Raw genomic sequence first — 19,755 nt, forward strand, 5'->3', positions numbered from 1 at the left:
TCGTGTTTCCAACTCCCAGGTCTCATTTCCCAGTCTGGCAAGGTTTATACCCCCTCCCTTTACTCAGTGCCCACCCCCTCCTCCCACCCTCTCCCTTTGTGAAAGGCTGTGAGAGTAACAGCTGGGAATCTCTCCACCCCATATTTCCAATTGCAGTCATTCATAACCGTCTCAAAAGTCATCCACAGGAGTGAAATGTCCTTAGTTCCTCACAGCCCCAAAGTAGCGTCTTTTAAGGTCTTTTGAGTTTCTTTTTTAATCCTCACTTGAGGGTGTGTTTTTAGTGATTTGTAGAGAGAGAGAGGAAGGAAGGGAGAGAAACACTGATGTGCAAGTGCAAAAAATCAATCAGTTGCCTCCAGTATACTCCCTGACCAGGGACCAAACCCAAAACGCGGCCATGTGTCCCGACGGAATCGAATCCGAAAATGTTTTGGTGCACTGGGTGATGCCCCAGTCAACTGAGCCACCTGGCCAGGGCAAGGTCTTTTTATCTTTAACCTAAAAAAATACATAGAACTATTTTAGAACCAGGTGAGCATGAATGAATAAGAGAGAGAGAGAGAGAGAGAGAGAGAGAGAGAGAGAGAGAGAGAGAGAGAGAGAGGAGGGAGAGGAGGGAGAGGAGGGAGAGGAGGGAGAGAGGAAGGAAAGTACGTACGTTTCTTTGCTGGTTGACGTAATTGGAACAATCAGACACTTAGGGTTTGGGACGGTCTCATGTGGGGCTGGCTGGTGACTGGCCCTAATGTGGAGACACCCTTCCTGCCACCAGGAGCCGTGAGACTGAGAGACGGACACAGACCCAAGAGTGACCAAGACAGAACGTGAGCGGTGTGGGCAGGTGGGCACGAGCCTCCCAGCACTTTGATCCGGGCACTTTCCATAGAACTGAAATGTGGGTGTGTCGGGAACCCCTAACATGAAGGGTTTGAGTGGACATATCCTGCCGTGGAGACTTCCAAAGCCCCCGGGGAATTTAGGCCGGAAGAGCTTACAGGGCCCAGGACGCTGGAGTCCCACAGCCAGTCTGGCAGCACCAGCTTCCGTGACTTGGGGGAGAAAGACTGCCGGACAGAGGAGAAGACCGGTTGTCTATTGTCTTTACTTTCTTCCTGGGCCAGTCCAATTTTTTAAAGACAAAGGTCCCTGGAAATGAGGTGGGTTAGATTGTGGATGATGAAATAAAGGTGGGTTGGATTATGAAGGAGATGAAAAATCAGATATTATACAAAAGGCAGAATGATAAAGGGTAAAATCTAGAAGACAAAATATGAAGAAATTTATTCATATTGAAGGGGGGAAATCCAGGGTTCCAGAAAATAGGGCAAAAACACAGAGATACTGATGGCTGTGCCTCAGCCACAGGTGTAGGCCCTCAGACATACGAAATTGGTGCTAGCCAGCTGTCTTGGCTAGACCAGTAGTGACCAGTAGTGGCCTCTTAGAGAGCCTTTGAAGTCTCTTCCTGCTAATGGCAGGGGCCCTTGAGGGAGGAAGACCTGCTCTGTCACCTTGAAATGGACCCTGTGCTCTGCCTCCCACTCTCACCACTTCATCCTCAGTGTGCTTGGCTCTCAGGGCTAAATTCAGAGTCCCACATGGGACCTCTCATCTTTAGGGGGTACCTGCCCCTTCCTGAGAACAACACAGCTGTAGGTGCCATGACTTGACCCAAGAGATGAGCACCTGCCAGGGTGATTTTATTTCTCTTCTGGTGCGAATGATCACCCTCAGTATTTAAACTAACAAACAAAAGGTAAAACAGCAGTGACAACAGCGCCTAAACCATGTCTTCTCACTATGTCTTAAGTCTCGCCAGCCTGTGGGTTCAGGTGAAGACACCTTATTAAGTTTTATTTTGAGAGAGAGCAAGGGAGAGGGATAGAGAGATAGAAACATCCATGAGAGAAGAACATCATCGATTGGCTGCCTCCTGCACACCCCCTACTGGGGATTTAGCTGGCAACCCAGGCATGTGCCCTGAACAGGAATCGAACCGTGACCTCTTGGTTCCTGGGTTTATGCTCAGCCACTGAGCCACACCAGCTGGGCCTTTATTGATTTTGAATCTTCCTGCCTTTGTGCTCTCACCATCTCATGCAGTCTCTTCCTCCTCCCAAACCAAGGGGGCAGTTTGTGCAGGCATTTTGGTCTGGGCGACCACAGTGCTGGCTTCCTTTATTTTGGGCCACCACTTCCATTGGTGAGCAAGAGTCTTTGTTCTTCCCAGAAATGCCATCACCTGAAGCCACTGCTGACTGGCTCAACCACTGACACTCTTAGGAAGTGAGAACAGTGTGTCCTCTGTGCTCAGTTGGGGGAGATCTCAGTGTAGGGTTGCCTGTATCTCTCCCCCGACCCCTCGAATTTGAATTGACTGAAATACTTCTTTCAATTTGCAAGCATACAGACCTTTCCTCTCCTTGTGTCCTCAGGATAGCTGAGTTGGGTCAAGTCCCTAAAGTAACTCAAATGCCACCTACAATGCCATCATGACCCTCTAACCTTTGGCCCTGCTGTGAGTCTGGCTCACCTTGAAAGACTTCCTGATGGTGCATTACCTTATGAGGTCCCGTCATTCCTTCCTACACATGGGCCTCCACGAGGAATCATCAGGTACGCCTGTCTATGGACAAACTCCCCCAGACTCAGTTCATGAGTCTTTGGGGAAGCCCCCAGCTCTGCTGTGAGCAAGGATCCAAGCAGATTCCTGGGGGAGAGGTATTTCCGAAGGCTATGTAACAGATCGTACCCGAGTCTCTGCGCTGGCCCAACTGCGACACTGTTATCAAATTCGCAGCCTTAACTAGGCAGGGAGCCCAGTGCCCGAGCTTTCCTGAGACCCAGTCTCTGAGAACTGGCAGCAAGGAGAGCTCCTCCAGGAGGCCAGGACGCCTTCCTCCTCCACGGGCTGGATAAAGCACAGTTCCCGGCAACTCTCGCTCCTGAATCCCTGCAGCAAGTTATCCCGTCACCCAAGACCTCCAGCCTTCAGAGAAACACTCTTTTCTCTCTTATGCACAGGGGACAGCAGGGCCCAGGAGGGAGAGGATAATTTGCTTTAATTAACATGGACTATAATGCAAGGAAGCGAAACTCTGTACCAGAGTAGTTCTCAGAGGAGGCAAAGATCTCTTTTTTCAGACCCACAAAGCATCACAAAGTGCTTTCTTCTTGCCATTTATTACCTGTGGGCCAGGCAAACATGCCTCCTCAGATCCTTGTTCTAACAGCCACTGCTCATGAGTTTTCCCCTCTGTTCCTTCTTTCCTTCCTTCCCTCCATCCCCTTCTTCACCCCCTTTATTTCTAGTCCTTCCCTCTCTCCTTCCCTGTGAATTAAATACATGCTACCTGCCTCACACTCTGCTGGGTACTAGAGGGATGAGAGATGGGCAGGACATTGTCTTTGCCCTTGAAGGGCAAGCACATCGAACAGTGGGGAAGGCGAATGTGTACACAATTAACTATAATAAAATATGGTGAGCGGCAGCATGGAGACCTGCCCCAAGTGTCCTGGGAGCACAAGGCGGAGTGGAGGCCCTGCCTGAGAGGTCGTCAGGAAAAGCTGCACCGGGAGGTGATTTCTGAGTTGCCTTTAGAGGAGCAAATAGGAATTTTCCAGATGAACAAAGATGGGAAGGGCATTCCAGGCAGGGGGACAGTGGGAGTCTGACAGGTCCAGAGCTTGGAGTGTGGATTGGCTGTGGGGGTGGCAGGAGTGTTCTGAAAAAGGTGGCTTGTGACCAGGATGTGGTGGGATCTGGGAGCTGACATTTTATTCAGCACATGACGGAGAGCAAGAATTTTCATGCATAGAATTTTTCTTTGGATGACATTTCCTGACTGGCAAGGCTAACAGAGCAAGACTCAAGGTGGGCAGTGAAAATGTGTGTGTAATAGTGTTTACTCAGTCAACTGATCAAATATTTATTAATGGCCAGCGTGTACCAGGGTCTGTGTTAGATACCGTGAGATTGCAACAGAAGCGTCACAATTCATATATTATAAAAGGTAAGAGTGATTCTCACTTAGGTATGAGGAGAGGGAGTGCAGTACAAGATCAGGTTGAATGGTTGTGAGCCAAACAGCGGAGAGATTGGACAATCTGGTGGGCTTCCTGTAGGAGGTGGGACTGAAGGACCAGTGAGAGGCCATTCTTCATTAGGGAAGCCACAGGGACAAAGTCTTGCATTGAGCATGTGTGGACAGTAAAGAATCTGGCCTTCCTGGACCCACACTGGGGGTGCTGAGAAAGGAAACAGGTACAGAGGTGAGGCCACAGATAGGAGAGCCTTGAAATCAGACAGAACAGCACAGGACCCTAGTGGGGAGGCCCTTGAAAGCCCTGCTAGGAAAGTTCTTCCTGGCCCCCCCGCCCCCTCATGGTTTCTTCTATAACATCCCTACATGTGACCATCGGTCTTTTTTGGAACCTACACAGAGAGAGGGGCAGGCAATTCTGTCTCTGGCAGTTGGAAAGTTCTGCTAAAATCTAGCTTAGTTTTTGTTGTGTCCCTGGTTCCAGATACATCGCTCTGTGTGTCAGCACCTCTCCCTCTGCTGCAGAGAAACTTCAGATTTTCCAATTAGGCTCGAGTTTCCAAGTTGGAAACTCTCAGTTTCTCCAACTGTTCTTCCACCAGGAGGCTGTGACCGGGCTCACAATCATGGCAGGTGCTTGATGCCCACCCCCCCCCCCAGGCCTTGATTCTCCTTTGAAGTGGGGTCCACTCAGTGCTGTGTGGTCTGGACCCAACTGAGGAGGTGCTGACCAGCCTCTGTAAAGTGACGCAGTGGAAACGGGGGTTTGTGAATGAATCAGGCCTCAGCGCTCAGGATGACTGAGCGGGGAGTGCAGGCCGGTGGATGCTGGGGCCTTGGCAGGGGTCGGGCATCGGAGCTGCATCAGGCGGTGAACAGGAAAGAGTGAAGCCAGAGGACGTTTCACAAATTTGATAAATAAGAAAGTAGACAATGACAACTCTAAGTGTCCTAAGCTGAGCCTGGGAAAGTGGCCCCTGCGCGGGCAGACACGGGAAATGATACTGAGTTTGCGGTAGGAACAGAGCGCTCCAGCCGGGGGCCTGGAGGTGGTTGCAAATGGGCCTGGGAGCCCAGCACCGTGGTTGGCAAACTGCGGCTCACTAGCCACATGCGGCTCTTTGGCCCCTTGAGTATGGCTCTTCCACAAAATACTACCTGCGGTCGCGCATGTACAGTGAGATTGAAACTTCGTGGCCCATGCGCAGAAGTTGGTATTTTGTGGAAGAGCCACACTCAAGGGGCCAAAGAGCCGCATGTGGCTCGCGAGCCACAGTTTGCCGACCACTGGCCCAGGAGATGAGAGAGATTGGAGTGGAGTCAAGAAAGACACGGACCCATCAGGGAATGAAATATACAGAGGAGGAGCCGCCCATTGAGAAAGGCACCCATCTAACATCTGCACGTGCGGACTGAGGAACTGTAGGTGCCACAGCTGCCCGTAGCGCAGTGTGAGGTGCCAGAGCAGTTCGGGGTCCCAGGAAGGGCCCCGCTCAGTGACACCACAGGCCGCGGGACAAAGGACCCCGTGCCTGACCCAGGCGAGGAAGGAGACCAGCTTCAGTAGGAAGGTGGGGCCAAGCAGCCCCGGAGCAGACCCAGCAGGACGGGGTGCCTGGCTACCCCTCCCCACACACCCCTGCCTTGGCAAAGCCACTCCCCCTCCCCCTCAGCCCATCTGTCCCAATGTCCACTTTCCTGCTTTCACCCCCAACTCCCCAGTATTGGTGGGCTGCTCCGGTGGCCCAGCTGAGTCTCTTCCACAGGGGAGGACAGAGGCAGCTTGCTTCGGGGGGTAGCCCCTCAGGTGAGGCCAGGCCACCTCAGGCCGCCCAGCCCCGTGAGGACAGCATGAGGGACACCCACGCTGAGGCCGGAGGAGGACTAGGTGCCGCTCTGGCAATGACAGCCTTGCCGGCCCTGGACACAGCTGAGCCACCACATCTATTTTCCTTGACATCTGAAAGCTGTGGCTGCAGAGGGCAGAGGGCACGCTTAGAGGATACCACCTCTACCTCCTCTCGGTCGTCCCTTTCCTACCAGGGCTCTCCAGTTTTGTCTGCCTACCCCCCCCACCCCCAGGTGCCTCCCATGGATGCCCCACTCAGTCCCCCTCAGCACTGAGCAGCCATCTCTCTCCTTGTCATCAGTTCCTTACTGCCCAGGAGCTCAGCCCAGGCGACACCAGGGGCACACGTGTGTATGGAGGTGAAGGGGTTATATTCAAGCTTCATAGGCAGAGACCCCAGAAAATCTAGCAACCCGGAGACAGGTTATGCCAACCCCACTCCTCCCAGGATGCACTGGGAGCTTGGGAACCAGGAGGGAGGGAGGAGGCTCAGCTGAGGAGCTCAGGATTTAATTCTATGCATCATTAAGTAGTCCTCTGAAAGTAGTGTCCCCCTATACATCATCCATGCTTAGTAAACAGCACGCTGACATTACATTAGCGGCTGGAAATGAATTTTCTCTTTTATAGGGAAATTGAGAATCCGCCAAGAAGAAAGAAAGAAAGAAGAAAAAAAACCTCAAAACCAATTATCTAGGCATTTATGAGTTCCACCCTGGTCCCTCTCTCTCTCCTCTCTCACTCAGATGCAAAGAAGCATTTAATATTTAATATATTAAGAAAAGAAAGAAACTTTGATAGATTATGTGGAATCTGGCATAAATTCCCTCTGCCCCTCCTTTCTTCCTCACTCTCCCCTCCCGAAAACCAGCGCCTGGTTTAAGCTGGCATTTAAATGGATTAAGGTGTTCAGATTTCCTTGATAGTGTTGACATTTTGGAAATATTTCTGGTTTTCTTCCGCTCCCCGAAATAATAATACTAATAAATAGATAAATATTGGAATGGGTCTTTCCTCCACTGGACAGGTGGCGTCCCACTCTGCCCTGCTCTCCGGGGCTGCCATGGTTTACATTTTCCATTCTTACAAGATTGAGGATGGAGAGAAGAACGGGCCTCCTTGGGAGATGCTGGGGCTGAGTGTGGGGTGGGGGTGAGACTGGTCAGGAAGGAATCTTGCTGACTCCTAAGTTATTTCTGGGCCTCCGGTCCCTTCCCTGTTTCCTGAGTTCAGGGAAGCCTCTCTCCCTGTACCTCTCCCCTGGCACCTCTTTTCCCTCCACCACTGGCTCCATGGTGCTCCCTTCTGTGGCTACATTGACCTTCCTTTATGTGATGAACTAGAGGCCTGGTGCATGAAAATAATGCACTCAGGAGGGGGGCCCTCAGCCCAGTCTGTGTCCTCTCGCAGTCCAGGAGCCCTTGGGGGATGTCCAACTGACGGCTTAGCGCATCTCCCGCCACCACCGCTGTGTTCGCCAGCTGTGAGCCTGGCTTCTGGCTGAGTGGCACTCTCCCTGTGGGAGTGAACTGACCACGAGGGGGCAGCTCCTGAGTTGAGCATCTGCCCCCTGGTGGTCAGTGTGAATCATAGAGACCAGTCGTTCTGTTGTTTGGTCAATTTGCATATTAGCCTTTTATTATATAGGATGGTTTGGTTCTTTTGCAGACCTGCGCAAGTACACCAGACAGATGCACCTGCGAGTTCCCCACTCTGGAAACATGGCCCTGCAGTGAGATGGTGAACGAGAGATGGGGTGGGTTTCACTCCATCTGTCCACTCCTCCCTGGAGCCTGAGCAGCCTTCCTCGCACTGGACTATGTGCTTCCATGGCTAGACACCAAGGTTCCTGCATGTAGGTCCACATCTACTTATCGCTATCACAGGTCCTGACACACAATGGGTGTTGGCAAATGTTTATTTAATGAAAGACAGACAGGAATGAAAGAAAGGGAATGGGGAAGGGAAAGAGTAGGAAAAGGAAAGTCTTCACTGGTAGCTGTTCTCATAGCCCTGATGTTCTGTGAGGTCTCCAAGCAGAACCCAATCCACAGGCACATGGATTGCAACAAGCCTGCCTGTTGTTGCTACTTCCTACCCACAGTTTTCCATTTCAATCCTTGCTCTTAACATGGATAGAACTATCTGACCATATCTGACAGTTCCTTAGAGATGTCTCTCTATGAATATTGACTAGAAGGAGATTAAATCAGATGGCCCTGGATATTAACCTCTTCTCTATCATTTAGTAACAGCTACTTTACCTCTCAAGACTCAGTTTTCTCATATGGAAAATGGGTCAGTAATCTAAGGTACTATTTATTACTATTTCAAGAATAGCACACATAGCCCTAGCCGGTTTTGCTCAGTGGATAGAGCATCGGCCTGTGGACTGAAGGGTCCCAGGTTCGATTCTAGTCAAGGGCATATGCCCAGGTTACGGGCTCGATCCCCAGTAGGGGGCGTGCAGGAGACAGCTGATCAATGATTCTCTCTCATCATTGATGTTTCTATCTCCCTCTCCCTTCGTCTCTGAAATCAATAAAAATATATATATTTTTAAAAAGAATAACACACATTTTTGGAGTGCAATAGTGCCAGCATACAGAGGGTGGTCCACCAGCTGTGGCCGTCCTTAAGCACTTCATCCAGGAGCTGAACAATAACAGCTTTCACCAATCATGCTAAACTATGCCAAAAAGGAAGAAGAAAAAAAAATCATCAGAACAAATTATGAGTTTAACTTGGTCTCTTCCATGATCTATTATATTTGGGTGTGAATAAGCATTTAGTGTATAAACATAATAAAGCAAGTTGGACAGATTTATAGAAGAGAAGTTTCTAGCAGTATCTGCTAGAATTCCAACGGAGCTTTGGTCAACACACTGGCATTAGCACAGGGCCCGTGCAGACCCAGCGATTAGCAGTGTGATTTATCCCTTCCAGGGGCCACACTTCCCTGTGTGCGATGTCGCCAACCTCCTCACTCACCTTCACATTTCTGCACCTCTTCTTAGGCCTTGCCACCTCCTGTCCTTTCCCGGGTGCCCTGCCTTGAGTATTTTCCAGGGATCGATACCAAAAAGCATGTTTGTCTTGAGTGCCCTATTTCACAACGCTGACTTTTATTCAAACTTGTAGACTTCCCAGCCCACACTTTGTGGAGCCGTCTGTCCCCTGGCTGTGGGTGGCCTGCAGGTGACTCATGTGCATCAGACTTGGTTGGCTTAGCAGAGGCATCAACAAGGCCTTAGGGCTCAGGTACATGCTTTTTTACATCTTCGCTACTATCAGCCTGGAGTCCACTTTGTACTTTTGCCTTTCTTCTGATTTGAGAGTCCTCCCCCACTAATCCATCAACACTTGGGTTTTGGAGCTGTTGACTTTAGATTCAATGCTTTTAATAGAATGCATCTCGGTGTCTGCAAGTTTCCAAAGAAGCATGTGTCCAGCCCATGTGATCTTCCACGCGCTGTAATAGATGCAGGATTAACAGTTGATAAGACACATTTCCCTTCATCCAGTTTATAGCTGGGCAAGGCCCAGAAGGGCAGGAAGTTTGCAAATCAGTAAAGAGTGACCATAATCAAAGTGCATTCGAAGACTGAATCAGCACAGATTGGGGAGGAGGACTCAGGGCAAGGCAGGAGGGGTCAGCTGACCGGTGAGCGTGGGGTGATAGGAGGAAGGCTGCACAGAATTAAAATATTTATAGACTCCTTTCCACTTAGTAAAGAAGGATTCAATGAAGCTATGTTAAATTAGATGAGCCTAATTCTATCTTATTGACTGCCTTTAGGAAATAGGAGAAAGTTCAGGTCACAGACCTCTAGTCCTAGCTTTCTGTGTCCTGCTCTCATTTGCCGTAGAGCTTCTTTCTGTTAAATTCGTATATTTGGCCCTAGCTGGTTTGGCTCAGTGGATAGAACATTGGTCTGCGGACTGAGGGGTCCCAGGTTCAATTCTAGTCAAGGGCACATGACTGGGTTGCGGGTTTGATCCCCAATAGGGGGCGTTCAGGAGGCAGCAGATCAATGATTCTCTCTCATCATTGATATTTCTATCTCTCTCTCCTTCTCCCTTCCTCTCTGAAATCAATAAAAATATTTTTTAAAAAGTGTATATTTGGGCTTTGAGCTGGCCACCTCATACAGTCATTCATCTGTCCACCTACCCATCCAATCAATCCTCCACCAGTCATTATCTTATCAATGATTATTATGCATCTATGAGGTCCCAGCTGCTGTGCCAGGCGCTTGGTCATGGAGACAGAAGTCAGTACTGGGTGAGCCGTGCCCCACATGCTGGAGAACTATTCACTCTGAATCGTAGATATTAATTTTCCTCACCTGGGTCCTCTACCAAACTCGTGCTCACCAAATAGCTGATACAACATATGTATATAGGTGTAGAGAGCAATATAAACACCAATGTAAACACAAAGCCTGAGAGATGGAACATCACCTGTAGGACCATTGGAGGCCTTGGGGTGACCACTCTCCTGGATTCTGGGTTCCTTATTACTTTTCCTGTTCTTTGCAGGTGGCCTCAGACCTATGTGCTCCACACAGCAGACTGTGCATGTGTGTTATTTCTGAGTGATGCATGCAGTGCCATGAAAGGTACATGCCTGTGCTGCTCATTTGTTCCCATGTTGTGCAGCCATTTGTGAGCTTCCTGCATGTTGATCGGTGTCTGCACTTTCTTTTCCAGGCCGTGTGCTCTTCCTGTGGGAGACTGGGTCTTAGGTGATGCACCCATTTTCCTGTTAATGGGCATTTGTCCTGCTGACTGTTTTTCTGTCACAGCAATGCTGCCCGGGACGTTCTTTTCAATGTCTCGCTGCGCAGGCCGGGCATTTCTCTGTGGTGTGAACCCAGAGAGTGACTCAGGCTGCAGGGCTGCACGTCTTCCCTGTGCCAGACGCCGCCAAGTGGTTCCCAGTGTGGCCGAACCAGCTCACACTCCCACCAGCAGGAGCGACCGCTAGCTCCACTTCTTCGCTAACACTGTGGGGTGTAACATGTATTCCCATTGTGGTCTTAATTTTAAATTTCCTGATTAGTGAGATGAAGTGAAGTTGTGTATGTTTATTAACAACTTGTATTTCTTTTTCTGTGAAATGACTCTTCATTACTTCTTTCAACTACTTATAAATTGTTTGTCTTTTTCTTACTGATTTTCAGAAATTCTCTTCTGAAACGCCGTTGTTGATTTTGTGTTGCAAATATTTTCTCCCAGTTTGTGGCTTGCCTTTTCATTTTCTTTCAAAATAATTTTTATTGATTTTTAGAGAGAGGGGAAAGTGATAGAGAGACATTGATCAGCTACGTCCTGTACTCCCCCTTCAAGGGGATCAAGCCTGCAGCCCCAGCATGTGTCCTGACTGGGAATTCAACTGGTAGCCTTTGGATGCATAGAACAACACCCAACCAATTGAGCCACACCAGTCAGGGCTTTATAGTGTATTTTGATGAGTCCAAATTCTTAATTTCAATATAGTCAAAGTTAACAATCTTTTCTTTATGAGCTTTATTTTTTATATTGACAATAAACGTATTTCCTACTTGAGGTCATAAAAATATCCCCCCACATTTTCCTTGAAAGTTTCAAGTTTTACTCTTCACATTGAAGTTATTAATCAATATTATATACTGAATGTGGATGTGCTTTGAACTGGAATTCCAATCTAGATGTCTGGTGTGCTGGACAGTCTATTCTTTTCTCCATCTGATAGGTGGTGCCAGTGTGTTCTGCATCCCATGGTGTCCACACATAGGGTGTCCATGTTCTGTAGTCCATCCCACTGGGTAATTTGTCAATCTCACCCCTGCTGATAGACGAGAGGACTTAGTGAGACTCTTGAATCAAAATACTGTATGAAAGAGCCCAAAAGAATCCATCTGATTCACGGAGTCTTTCTTTATAAGGGTTATATAGTGAAATGAATATTGAACTTGAAGAAAAACATGAAATTCCCAGCTCTGAGGATTGTTAGTGTGACTTCGGACACATTTAGAATTTTTTCTGAACTTCAGTTTCCTCATCTGTTAAGTGAGAACAATGATTTCAAATCCTGGAAGCTGCGTGGAAGAAAAGATTATATTTCATATTTGACAGGATGTGACAGTGCCCAGCACTAGATTGAGCCCAGAAGGATGTGTTTTGCCACATCCCCCACCCCCCCCCCCAAAAAAAAAACAAAAACAGGCCACAGGCCTTTTCTAAAGCTGCAGTGCAAATGGAATCAAATCTTGGACTCACCCAGCAAGAAAATGTGACCAGGCCCCAAATGAATTATTAGTTTCAGCTCACCAAACTCTCTTCCCCAAACCTACTGACTTAGTTCCAAACTCATTTTAGAGGGCATGGGGCTGTGAAGCTTCTCTGCTAAAAATGATTAAGGGCAACTGGTAAGGGGAGATTTGCTATGTATTTCTGAGTGGAGAGTGGCAGATGAGGAAAAATGTCTCGCAGGCAAGTCATCATCAAATGCTTCAACTCCAGGCTCTGGAGTCTCACTTTAAAATTGGGGCTCTTTTAGCCCAACCTGGTGTAGCTCTATGGTTGAGCATCCACCCAGGAGCCCAAGAGGTCACTGGTTCAATTCCTGGGTTGCCAGCTTAATCCCCAGTAGGGGGCATGCAGTAGGTAGCTAATTGATGATTCTCTCTCTTCAGTGATGTTTCTATCTTTCTCTCTCCCTTCCTCTGAAATCAATAAAAAATATATATTTTTTAAAATTGGCTCTCTTACCATGTATGGGCAATCCTATATAATAAAGAGCTAGTATGCTAATTAGACCGAACAATAGAACAACCATCTGGACAACTGTCCAGAGGACCTTCTGGACGAAGCTGGGGCTACAAGGACTGGCTGAGGCAGCTGGGACTGCGAGACCCGAGCCCCTTGCACAAATGTTGTGCATCAGGCCTCTAGTATCATAATAACAACACACAGCACTTTATAACTTACAAAGAGTGCTTCTGCATCGTTTGGTCCGTTTTAGTAGACTGGTCTGTTTTATTCTTGTGACACCGTGAGATGGTCTGAGGTTGGGAGTTGGCTCTGGGAGTCAGACACGCCAGTTCACAGAGCAAGTAGGAAGGTTGCCACAATGCAAACTCAGGTGGCCAACTCCAACTCTCTTATCACTACACAAATGGTGACAGTGCCTATATGTGCTGGGCCAGTTGCAAACACTTTGTCCCATCATCCTCATATGCACACCTGTAGGTCAGATCACACACTTCAGTTTGGGGTTCAGAAAACATTGTCACTGAGCCTAGATCTAGCTGAACTGGGGCCGGGTCTTCTTTCGGGCCTTTGTCAAACTCTCTCAACTCTCAAAAAATGCAAACAGCTTTTAAAGTATTATTTTTACACAGATGGTAATATTTTCTAAAGGATTTTTCCTCATGCATTTGCAGTAAATTCTGGGTAGGGCCACTATCCTCCAGGGGTATATTTATTGTGGAACAACGGTGAGACCAGTTAGGTACCTGCTCCTGTGCCGAAGTGGCACCAGGCCATAAAGTGCTAAGTGAGGGTTATTACTAGCTCCTCTTCTCAGCACCTTCAGACCTTCAGATATTTCTGCATTTCCTGCAAAAAGCTTCCTCACCTTCCATCTTGTCTGCTCCCTCCGACCCACACTGGCTCCAGCAACTTCAATCTTTCCCTCTTCGTACACTCTTCCTCTTTATTGAAAGCAACCGTTCCCCATCTCCGTAGCATAGGAACAGCCTTTTACTTGATCCTGCTGCCTGCCCCACCTCCCAGCAGCCACTGTCCTCCTCCCTTTCCTTGTGTAACAGGAAGGACAGAAGTCACTCTGCTGGCCCATTGTCTGCTCTTCCCAATGTCTATCCCACACCAGCAGATTTTCCCATCTTTTCACTTCTCATCCTCCTTAATCCTCCTGCTTCTTTAAACTCCCTCTTCTCTTAGCTTTCATAACTCTTCACACCTTTGCTGGAGTATTCCCTTCCTGTAGCCTCCCTCACTCTTTTCTGATCCTTGTTTTCTATCTCCCTTTCTGACTCAGTATCATCTTTATTTTCTTACAAGTGGCTGTTGCCCAAGCCTTGTTGCTGGCCACCTGCTCCACCTCAAACAGGGAATCATCATCCATGCTCCTTGAACCACACTTGAGGTATTGTATTTACTTCCAGGTTCTGCCTTCTATGAGAATTATTACACACTCAAGGAAATTCAGCAGAGGGTGACCAAGATGGTGAGGGAGCTCAAAGCAGCTCATCTGATGGAATATGTGAGAGAATGGGTACATTTAATCCACAGAAGAAAAAAATCAGAGGAAACATACTTTTTGCTGTCATAAAACATAATGAAAGAATGTAAAAAAAAAGCGGGGGGGCGGGGGGGCGGGGGGGGGGCGTTGGTTGTTTACTGACTTGAATCCCTAGAGAAAACAGAATTACTAGACAGAAATTACAAACAGACAGATATAGAATCACTAGCAAGCAATCCAATCCAATATCCAGTCTTGTGAAGGCCTAAGAGCATGGGATTTGCAGTCAGAGGATGCGGTTCCAATCCCAGTCCTGCCACTTAGCTGTATGCCCTGAGCAGCTGTTTCATTCCTCTTTGCCCTTGTTTCATCATCTGTAAAGTGAGGGTGGTCATGATGGTCACTGTGATAAAGATTTGTTATTCCCTGGGTTATATTGTTTGGGATATAGACACAGTCGTGTCTAATGATGACTCACAAGGAAGGAGAAGAGCTAGATGCACATATGAATAATTCAAATAGAGAGAAAATGAGAGAGAGAGAGAGAGAGAGAGAGAGAGAGAGAGAGAGAGACCTAATACGATGGGAAAGGGAGCATCACATGGACCGAGGGGCCAGGAAGGAGGCAGTGTGAGTAAAGACCCGGGCACAAGGGAAGGCAGGACTAGTTTGAGACCATCAACACCCCATCCAATGGCACCTCAGTTGGAAGCTGCTGCGGTGAGGCCAACATAAAGTGCGTGTCTTTCGCCAAACTTCTGCAGCATGTGCCTCACAATGGGAGGGTTTTGTTTTTGTTTGTTTGTGTTTTTAGCCAACTCTGCATCTAAAGTTGTATCTCAACAGGATCTGAGCCCAAGGGCCAATCCTTTGATCTAAGGGGCAGATGGTAGGAACCTAGAGTGAGGCCAAGAAGAAGAAACTGGAGAACATGTCTACTGACCAGGAAGCCAGTTGGAAGTACAGAGCAGGCAGGAATGGTTCTCCCCCTGGGCAGCTGGGGTTCGTGCACACATGTCCCTTCTGTTCACAGTCTAGAACACAGCCATGTAGACAGTAGGTTTCCCATGAATAAGTGAGTGAGTGAGTGAGTGAACATATGGCACCACATAGGCTCGTATATATGTGGTAGTATATTTTTATATACAACCTGGTTCGGTAATATGTGTAGACATTTGCCCAACCTGCCGTTCTCACTGGCTGCTTTCTGGTGAAGTGCCCAGACATCCACACATATTGCTGAGTGCCTAAGAAAATAATTTCATTACGTTCTGATGCTGTAAGATATTGTTTGGATTAAAAGGGCAGGAACAAATTGATGGATCTGAAATGTTTTTTCTTCTGGCTTGGCGATGACAGAGCAATCCATCAGACAACTTCCTTGGCTCCCTGTGACATTTCAAGCTCAAATGTTAGAGCTTTCTTATTTTTTCTTTTCTCTTTTTATTCACCCCCTGGCTCTCTATTGAGCTGTGCCTCTAGGAAATGCATCCTGTAGACGTGGCTTCTTTGACACTTGTCATATGGCAGGCACTCAGTTGAGGCTTGCCGAAGGATGGCCGGGACACTCAGGCTAGCGTAGCAGGTAGTGCTGAAGTTGAGGTAGCTCCCTAAGCCACCTGTGAGGCTGCCCATATGTGCCCTGGAGCACCCAGCTAGCTCTTGCAAAACAGAGCAAGCCCTAGATAGTGGATCGGGATGCAGATAGTCACATCCTGTGATTTCAGTGGCTGGACTGTGTGCAAAGAGAAAAGCCTCAATCAGTGGTCGGCAAACTCATTAGTCAACAGAGCCAAATATCAACAGTACAACGATTGAAATTTCTTTTGAGAGCCAAATTTTTTTTTTAAATATATATATACATATATATATATATATATATATATATATATATATACATATATATATATATATATTTAAATATATTTTATTGATTTTTTACAGAGAGGAAGGGAGAGAGATAGAGAGTTAGAAACATCGATGAGAGAGAAACATCAATCAGCTGCCTCCTGCACACCCCTTACTGGGGATGTGCCCACAACCCAGGTACATGCCCTTGACCGGAATCGAACCCGGGACCCTTCAGTCCGCAGGCCAACGCTCTATCCACTGAGCCAAACCGGTTTCGGCTGAGAGCCAAATTTTTTAAACTTAAACTATGTAGGTAGGTACATTGTTATTAACTTAATTAGGGTACTCCTAAGTTGGCCTTTGCTAAAAACGTCCTCAATCTGATTGAGGTACGTTCGCTGAGGTCGACCCCTTCCAACTCTCCCATCCACACTCGTCTTGTACACTTGTTTCAGATAGACGAGTGTGGATGGGAGAGTTGGAAGGGGTCGACCTCAGCGAACGTACCTCAAAACAATGTACCTCCCCTGCGCTGCGTATCCCACGGCCCCCCTGTGCTGGGTCTCCCGTCGCCTGACGGACCGACACCCCCCACTTCTTCTAACGTCACTTCTTCAAAATAGACTCGCCCAGGCCGAAAACCAACTTCTGGGCATGGGCCACGAAGTTTTAATCGCATTGCATGTGCATGCCCGCAAGTGGTATTTTGTGGAAGAGCCACACTCAAGGGGCCAAAGAGCCACATGTGGCTCGCGAGCTGTGGTTTGGTGACCACTGGCCTAGATGATAGAATGCCTGCTTCTCCCATTTCTGCCACCAGCAAAATGCGGACTGTCCAAGCTGCAGCTTCACTGCTTTTGTGGGTCAGGAATCTGGATGTGGTGTAGCTGGGAGGTTCTGACTCAGTCTCTCATGACACCGGCTGAGGCTGGACCACCTGAAGGCTTGACTGGCTGGGCATCTGCTTGCAGATGTCAGGAGGTTGCCATTCCTTACCACATGGGCCTCTCCATAGGACTGCTTGAGTGTCCTCAGGACGGGGCGGCTGCTTCCTGTACTGAGCGATCCAAGGCAGAAGCCACAATGTGTTTGAAGATCTAGGCTCAGCAGTCACATGATTTCATCAGTATCCACCTGGCTACACAGGTCGGCCGATCCGTGGGGAGAGGCCAACACAGGGGCATGGATTCCAGGAAATCATCTTGGCAGCAACATCTACACCCTCTCCGTTGAAATGGTTCCTCTGGGAAATGAGGGACAGAGCTGATTATATTTAAGGTCTCCACGCTGTGGCCACATCTCTGCTTGCTGCTAATGGCTCTCCAAGCCTGCCATGCAGCTCCTCTCCCCCACCATCTAGCTTACAGCTCCTGCTATGGCTGCCCAGCCTTGTTCTGTACCACACATTCTGCTTCAGTCTCGGGTGGGGTCCTGAGGAGGTGGCTGTGCGTCGCCCCTGGGGGAGATCTGGGAGCCGTGTCCTGCTGGGCTGCATGGTCTCCTCGGTGCTACCGCATCTTCATCCCATGTGTGATAGCTCTGCTCTGAGAGGCAGGGATGTAGGTGGTGGGGAAGAGGAGAGCTGAAGGCTCCAGCTTTGGCCATCTGCCTCATATTTTGTTTTCCAAAAGGTGCTTGCTCCTGGGCTCTCTGTCCGTCACCTTGGAGGGAGACAGGGCTACATTATCTCTTCTGTTCTGAGGATTGAAAACGAAGGCTCAGAAAGTACCCATGGAGGCCTTGGCTGGAACAGGGAACACGGGAGGAAAAGATGGTGAACGTTCAAACATGGAGTTTGGCTTCAAATGTCTGGAGCTCGAGGTGTCTGCGGCCTATGAAATGAGGTGAATGTGCAATCTCAAGCTGGGCTTCCGGGTGATGAACTGGGCTGGAACAAGAGCTAATATCCTGGTTCTGATGCTTTATCTGCACATTTCCCCACTCCTCCAGCTGTCATACTCGTTTCTGTCTTCTTGGTCCCAGATGCCCTGGGTTGGTTTCCTTCGGTTCATGGACCCCACTGGCTTCTTTGAAAACAGGTTCAAGGGCCCCACAAGCTGACTGGGAGCTGCTTCCAAGAGGGGAGGGTTGTGACTGTGGCCCCACGAGGCCTGGGAAGAGGGCGTGGGGGTGGAGCTGCAGCATCTTGGGCCTCACACCCTTTCACAGAGTCATTCACACCACAGTCCATTCACCCAACAGGCCTCCACTCCCGTGGGCCGCGCGGGGCCTGGCAAGCTGTCACCACTCGTTAGTTAGCTGTGAAGCAAGCGAGTTGCAAGTATGGGCACCTTGGGACCAACCCCCCAGCTTCTGCCCTTTGCTGGAGCCCCCAAGCTGCCCCCATCCTGTAGACTCCAGCTGACACTACGACACCAGGGCACTGTGCCCCCTGCACCACGTCCTTCAGGAGGCCAGCAGAAGCGGGGGTTCCCTGGGCCGGCACCCACACATCCCGTTCCACAAGCCCTGTGAGCAGCTGCGTCTCCAGCCTTCTCACCCTCTGCCTCAGCGAAACCTGAGAAAGACGGAACGGGGGAAGTGGCCTGGTTCCCAACACAAATAACCCGGCGGAGCCTCCTCAGCAGTGACCCTTAGCCTGTTGTGTCAGCCTCGGGCTCAGGAGGAAGGAAATAGGCCTTCTATTGAGTATTTTTCTTCCCCTGTCAGGAAGATCAGAGGAGCTGAGACAGGAGAAAAGGAGTCAAAAGCACCTTGTTGCTCCTTCTGCAGGATTTGTGTTGCTTCCCTCCCCTCCTGGGCTCTGAGTAAACACCTCCCCAGCCGGCCAGCGAGGCCCGGGGCCCAGTCCAGCCCGGCCATAAATAAGAGCCCTTCAGCCTCTCACTCTCACAAGTGGAGGGCACTTCTCAGAGGAACATTTGATAGCGGGCGTGGGCAGCGGGGGAGAGTGCTGTGTTAATTGAATCCCAATTTCCTTCTCCCAGGCCTGCTCTTATCTTTTTAATTACACAGGCCTTTAATCTTCCCGAGGACCAGTCTCTGTCATTAACGTGTGATCCCCATTACAGATAGGGGTCTGCTCAGGGCAGTGGGGCCGCAAGCAAGGCCTTTGGAAACTTTTTTGCTTTTTAAACACTCAGACTTACCCAGGGCACATCCTGGCTGAGGCAGGGACACACTTGACTCCTCTCAGCTCAGATGCCGTTCCCCGGGCTGTCGGTGTGACAGTAGGGACAAGAGCCTGATGGCCAATCTCTGCAGTGGCCCTCGCAGCTAAGGGCGGGGGTGGTGGTGAGGGGCGGACGAGGCCCTCTCAGGTGGCCGCTTCAGGGGAGAATGAGCGCACTGTCCCCACAGGAGGCCGCCACCAAGGTCGGAGGCCAGAATAAGGGGGTGTTCCGTGTTTCCTGAACGCCGGGTGTACGCCGGGTGCTGTGAATGGAGACGTTCCCATGGGCTTCCCCCAACATCAGACACATCTCCTCCAGATCGCCGCGGGCTCCCTTTCCCTTCACCCCGCTCCTCCCAGCTGGCCTGCCAAGTGGCTAATGAGTTGTAACTGATACTCAGGGGTGCAAAGGACAGGGCCTGCTTGAAGGGGGTTGGCTCACTTTAGGTGCTCAATACATGTTTGCTAAGTAAGTATTGAGACAAGGGTTCTGAGAGCCATTCTACCTAAAGCATGAACTCACAAGTATTTACAAAGCAGTTACAGCTCCTCACGTACAACTCTAAATTCTACTGGCAGTACTTTTTCCCGCTGCACTGTGGCCCTCAGGTCCCTTCACCCAGCA

Source organism: Myotis nattereri (genome assembly GCF_964212035.1).
Source record: "Myotis nattereri genome assembly, chromosome: 10".
In the NCBI taxonomy this organism is placed as follows: domain Eukaryota; kingdom Metazoa; phylum Chordata; class Mammalia; order Chiroptera; family Vespertilionidae; genus Myotis; species Myotis nattereri.